The sequence below is a fragment of the Paramormyrops kingsleyae genome, chromosome 23, assembly GCF_048594095.1.
Source record: "Paramormyrops kingsleyae isolate MSU_618 chromosome 23, PKINGS_0.4, whole genome shotgun sequence".
NCBI classification, from domain to species: domain Eukaryota; kingdom Metazoa; phylum Chordata; class Actinopteri; order Osteoglossiformes; family Mormyridae; genus Paramormyrops; species Paramormyrops kingsleyae.
Window position 1 is genome coordinate 11,737,952 of NC_132819.1, and position 6,364 is coordinate 11,744,315.

Genomic DNA, 6,364 nt, shown 5'->3' on the forward strand with positions numbered 1-6,364 from the left:
GATTTTTAAGGGACAGCTGAAGATTCAAATTAGGTCTCATAGGCTACCACCTATACTAGGAGAATGAGGTTGGATATGGCCATACTCCAAGATCAGGCTGTTTCTAATGAGTTTGCATGTAGTTTATTTGAGGAACTTGCAGACTTGGGTGTGACTGCTTATTGCAATGTGATGTGGGAGACCTTCTGTGACAAAACCCTGAATGTTGCTGAGAGTTGTGTTGGTGTTGCTGGTGTTCCCAGAAGGAGGTGTTTCATCTTGCAGGGCACCCTGGATATTATCGAGAAGAGTCACAGCGCATGGCTTGATGGCAACTTCGGTCTGTATCAGGACCTAAGAAGGACAGTTGCGAGTGCTCTGAGGGCAGATAAAAAGGTGTTTGTTAGAGGAATCTTTAAGCAAGTGACACACCATCTATGGTCTAGCGATCCAAGTCCTGCTTACAGAGTAATCGAAGCATTACACACATCCAAATCTGTTCCTTGGAGAGTCACAGTCAGGGCAGATGATAGAACAGTCCTTACAGATGACAGTTCAGTTGTGACCCACTAGGCTGGCTAATTTGAGCAGCTGTTTGAAGCTAACCCTCCAGCTAGGATGTTGAACAATTCTTTATTATTCCTTGGGTACTGCTGATTTGACTTTGTATCACATGAATGGTTGCTTAGGGAGTTTCAAATGAGGTACATTACCTGCATTGTGATGAAGTGCCAGCTAGGATGATCCAGCTCGTGGGATTCCCAATGCTGAGGATCTGAGCAACTGACACATTGACAACTACAAATGCCAATTATGAATTTATTTTACAGTTTTTGCCAATTGCTAACACACTGGAAGTGATGGCTCTGACAAAAGCATCAAAACCTTAACCTTTGTACCTATGCATTAAAGGTACCAAAAGTAGTTTTTAATTCTGCAACACACCTTTAAAACACTATACACATTTTTCTTACATTAAACACTTTGTTCAATAATTAAACCTCATGTGATCATAGGGAAGACGCTTCTATTGCCAAATGCAAACCTGCAATTGGCAACACCTGCATGCATTAAACACCAATCAGTATGAGCTTTAGCACTATGAATATATCTCAGGTAAGCTTAACTCTCTTGTGAGAATTTCGCAAACATGGAGGCAGTGATAGCAAGAGGAAGAAAGGAGGAGGACAAAACCAAAGAAGGCACTCACACTCTTCGCAAAACACACTTCTCTACATTAGACTAGTGCTGTCAAACGATTAAAATTTTTAATCAGATTAATCACAGGGTTGCTGTGGATTAATTTAGATTAATCACGATTAAATATCATTCATTTTGAATCTATATGAATCGCATTTCATTTTGTATGAGCAAACAGACTCAGGAAAAAAGGGAATATACAGTATATGCACTTAACATGTTTATTGAACAAATTCAACTTCAGAAGTGCAATACTATGAACCGGACAACTTGAAGCCGGACAACTTGTAGGATTTAAGGTACCTCTGTTTAAATGGTCTTTATGTTCAATCGCTTACAATTAGCCCGAACTACCGTAAATCCGACAAATAATCCGACTAATCATGAAATCTAATTCTAGCTCGGTTAATTGCCATTGTTAGCAATATCAGTTCATAACACATTACACGTGGTGATTTACATATAAAACTATGTAGCAACACGTCCACAGATAAGTTGGACGGTATAGTGTGTGCAACCAATTTTATGAGCCACAAATGAGAAGTAGTGCTTAAACAGTATAAAACTACAACTTTCCCTTCTGTTGATAAACGGCGCAGCCACCTTGGATTCTGAACTCGGGATCCTCTGTGCTGCTCCGAGATATTTCTCGGATCTCCGAGAAACAGGAGCATGCATGTCGTCACTTCCAGCTTCAAAACTGGAATCCGACTCGGAATACTAGTTCCCAGGGCAAATGGAACGCACCAAAACTGCCCGAAATGGGTTGACAGAGACATTTCAGGAATTTTAATCAGATTAATCATGATGATGGATTAATCCACGTTAACCCATTAATTTTGACAGCCCTACATTAGACACAAAAATGTAACATGATGTCACATAGGTTACTGGATATCTGCACCAGCAGTGGGTGTAGCTGTGGCACAGCGGAAGTGATCTATCAAAAAATGAGTGAGATCTAGCAGAAAAATGCCATACCATGGGGAAATTGTGGAAGTCTGTTTATAACGCACCTGTCAAAGGAGGAGCAATAAATTCTATTGCATTTAGAATTTTGAACGAAAATGGCAACATTTACATTCATGGATTCCCCTGTCACATCATCCATAGCATATATTATAAATATATTGCAAATAATATATACAATATTGTATATAATATGTATATATATATGATATATTATCAAATAATAACAAAAAAATATGTTTAATGGATGAAATGGACACAATTGAATAAATTAGCAGAAAACATAGTGTAGTGTAATTTTAATGTTGCTGTGGGACAATGTGAGACAAGACACCTATCAAATTTAATGTATTATCATTGATATGTTTATAATAGTAGAACAATAAAATGATGATTTAGAATTTTTGATATTTATTGCACCTCAACAGGCCATCAAATAAGTCTAAAATTAAATTATGCTCGTTAAGCAATGTACCAAAAGTAAATAAAAATATATACATTCTTTGCAGTGCAAATTAAATAAATCAAACTGTCACACAACTTCAGACATCTGATAGACATATTGTACTTCAAGTATTTTTCCTCCTCACAAAAGTAAAGAGTTTAACAATATGAAGAGCTTTCAATACAATACTGAAAAAGTGCAATGTATAACAAGACTAAGGCATCCAAATGTCTTTGTCCTTCCTGTCCTGTGTCCGCAGCCAATGCAGTTTGAACTTGGGCAGAGTCACAGCAGCTAAGACAGCATCCTCGCTTTCCAACACCTCTGCAAATCTTGTTTTCATTGCCTGAAATGATACATAAGCATGCAAAGAACATATTATACTATATGTCTATCTACACACACACACACACACACACACACATTGCATTATACATCATCATGAGCATATTTAAAAATATATTTCATTTTACATTATTTTTTCATAATGTATGTTAATTTTTTAAATATTTTTTATGCCTAGCCTATAAATTTCTTTACAGCAAAAGGCTTTGCAGGTCCACCATCTCCAGTCATACATCATACAACTGTGAAGCGTAGAATAAAATGTATAAGCTAACTATATACATTTTCCATCCCTCCAAATTAATAAAATGCAGTTGTTGTTGGGTGATTGGTTAAAGATATAAAGTTCTTACCATGACAACTGCCTCTGGAAAGTCAACTAGGATTTGCAGGCAGCTCTTCAGTTCCAAGGTCTTGAACATCAATGTCTCCGGCATGGGTAGGAGTGTGCCATGGAAACGGTTGTCTTCTCCCTGAAAAATGTTTAAGGCTACTGTAAGTGGCCTCATGACAGTGCAGTACTCCCTGAAGAACTGATGTTCCCATTCTATAATGGCTATCAACCCGAACTTGGAGGAGATGGTGTTCAGCTTGACCATAGGAATCTCACAGATTTGAGCCAGGGCATCATAAAATGAATTCCATCTCGTAGTCGTAAGGGACTAGTGACTTCTTTGCCATAATGTCACCCACCGTTGAATGACTAGCCTTGTTCCATACAGTAAGCCTGTGCATTTTGTGCCAGCGAGAGTCTGGAAGGGGGGTAGTTTGTGATGGCCGAGGCCACACAGGGTAATATTTTTATATTGTACACTTTTTCATTTCATTAGGTTATTGTTTGCACTATTATTTTATTTGCAGTCAAATATTTAGGTAATCATGACACAAGTCTGGGTTTAAGAGTTTGTTTATGGTATCCTTATATTGTCAGTCATGGAGTGCACATGTGCTGACAGTGTGAAGGTATTTTTTTTGTTGTGATTAACTTTGCTTTCTGCCGAGTTACTGATCAGTGGTTGGGGAGGTTCTGTCCTGTGGCAAATGAAGGGGTAGTTGACAGCTGAGGGGCAAGGAGCACCAGTGATCTCAGCTGATTGGAAGAGCTTTTATTGTAGTTAGATTTCGTGGCTTAATGCTGTAGTTATGTTTGTGTTCCCCCCCTTGTGTCTGTAAATGGTCTAGGCATGTCATTATTTGTATTTCCTTATGTCTGTATTAAGGGAGGCAGTTTTGAGTTTTGCTTGTTGGAGTTCTTTTCTACATTATTTGCACATTAAAGTTTGTTAGGTTTTGTTGCCTTATTTTTGGCCAATTAGTTGTACTGTATATACGATTTGATATTGGTTGTTTATATTATTTTGGGTAATAAATCCCTGTTTTTTTACTAATCCCTCTATATCCTCATGGCTTTACTGGTTGGTCCCCTAACAAGACCAAATCCTAATATAAGCTCAAAACAAATACTTTTACATACATTGTTTTATTTATACTTACTGTTCTGATGATAGCTGGTAGCTACGGTGGCCCCTAGAGACAAAACACACGCAAAAGAAAAAGCAGAAACAAAATGAAAATGCGCAGCAAATTAAAAAAACGCACGCAAAAGAAAAAGCAGAAACAAAACGAAAATGCGCTGCAAATTAAAAAAAACGCACGCAAAAGAAAAAGCAGAAACAAAATGAAAACGCGCAGCAAATTAAAAAAACACACGCAAAAGAAAAAGCAGAAACAAAATGAAAATGCGCAGCAAGTAGACAATCCCAAACCGGAAGTGCTCCACCACGCTAGGGGGCGCGGTGAGCTCATGATGGGAAGAAATGCAATAATTTACTGTTGTGAACGCCGCAATGGCTATTGGGATCGGTTCGCAAACCATCCGTTTGAGTCACCGACGGAGTGTCCGAGAGTCCGTTCGATGAACAAATCGAACTTACGGTTTTCGGACACTCGGTCGGTGACTAAAACGAATGGTTTGCGAACCGATCCCAAGAGACCTCGCGGCATTTGCTGCGGAAATGCAGTTACGCTGTTGAAAGGAATAAAATTAACGCAGCTGTTCACAGGGCTGTCAATTTTGGTCAGCCGGTTGGCGTGAGATTTTCGATTTCAGACAAGTCCGCACACGCATTTACACCTTTGTGACAGTTTTATTCCCTTGTAAATGGTCTGTAGGGTTTGCAAACTACCCCAACGCTTTTGCTGCAGCTAATTTTAGGTTTATAATGTAATATAAATTTGTCGTAAGATTTGCACGAGTGTGAGAGTCCGAAAGCGTGAGTGTCACGCCAGATGCATGAGAGTTGGCAGCCCTGTGTTCATCATTTATCACAACAGTAAATTATTGCATTTCTGCATAATAAAACCATATGTCTTTCATCAAAAACCAAAGATATTTATTAACTTTGACGTTTACACAACAACGTATGCAAGTTTACTCATGCTCATTGTATGTGTGTGTGATTGTATTGGTAATATTGCAGTTGTTAACTGTGATGTAGTCCTTGATACTCATGCACATGAATTTGGCTAAAGTAAAGAAAATAAGAACTATCAGCATCGACACTCTTTCTGCTTTTTATATATTGTTTTTTTTATTGTGAACAGTCAAGCTGAACATTTTTGTTGAACACCAGCCCAGGGTTTCTGCAGGTTTTCTAAAAGTAAATTTAAGACTTTTTTAAGACCTTTTTAAGACCAAATAAAGAAAATTTAAGGAAAAAAAAAATATCGTAGGGAAATTCATACGAATATATTATAATTAGAGATGGGCGATCCACGTTTTTTCAGTTCCGATCCGATTCCGATACACAACTGCCGATACCGATACAGATTCCGATACAAGAGCTCTTTTTACTTTGTTATACTTTACATATTATTTTTTTTAAGCTAGTAAATACAGATGGAAAAAATGTATGACAAAAAATATTTAATTAGGCTACTACAAACATACATAACGTACTGTTCCACCTCATTTGTTTTAAGCGTTTTTGAGGCATTTGCAGTTCAATATGAATATCTTCAAAGCAAATATACACAAATGGCGAATGCTTAAAATTTTAACAGTTTTTCTCCCATTGGCATCAGCGCAGTTACACTTTTGTTGCGATGGCAGCCCCTCTTGTATCTCAAGCAACGAGTTCGCAAAACAGTCCAATTAAGTTAGCGACTCCCAAATCATCCATTGCTTTGTTTTGTCTCGCAGTTGCGTGCGCTTTGTTAAATGGGATTTTCCATTAAACGCTATTCCCACCTCAAAACCTTATTTTACATAGATTGCAAAACGCTGTCATTCCGATTTCTGTTAAAAGCCTAAAATACTCCCAGATCGTCACGTCTTATCTTACGCTCCTCGTACTGCGAAGGGTATGCGCATGACCTCACAGCAGGCGGAAGTCACTGTACTCACACCCATTGAGTAGCAAAAAA

General features: G+C 38.1%; 1 long non-coding RNA gene across 1 annotated transcript; it reads right to left on the reverse strand.

The window, feature by feature from the left end:
• Positions 1–3,322: 3,322 nt before the first annotated feature.
• LOC140581851 (uncharacterized) lies at positions 3,323–4,859 on the reverse strand. Its single transcript, XR_011984877.1, has 3 exons — positions 4,770–4,859; positions 4,433–4,465; positions 3,323–3,411 (listed from the first exon to the last, which is right to left on the reverse strand). It is a non-coding gene; the product is annotated as an uncharacterized lncRNA (long non-coding RNA).
• Positions 4,860–6,364: the final 1,505 nt, after the last annotated feature.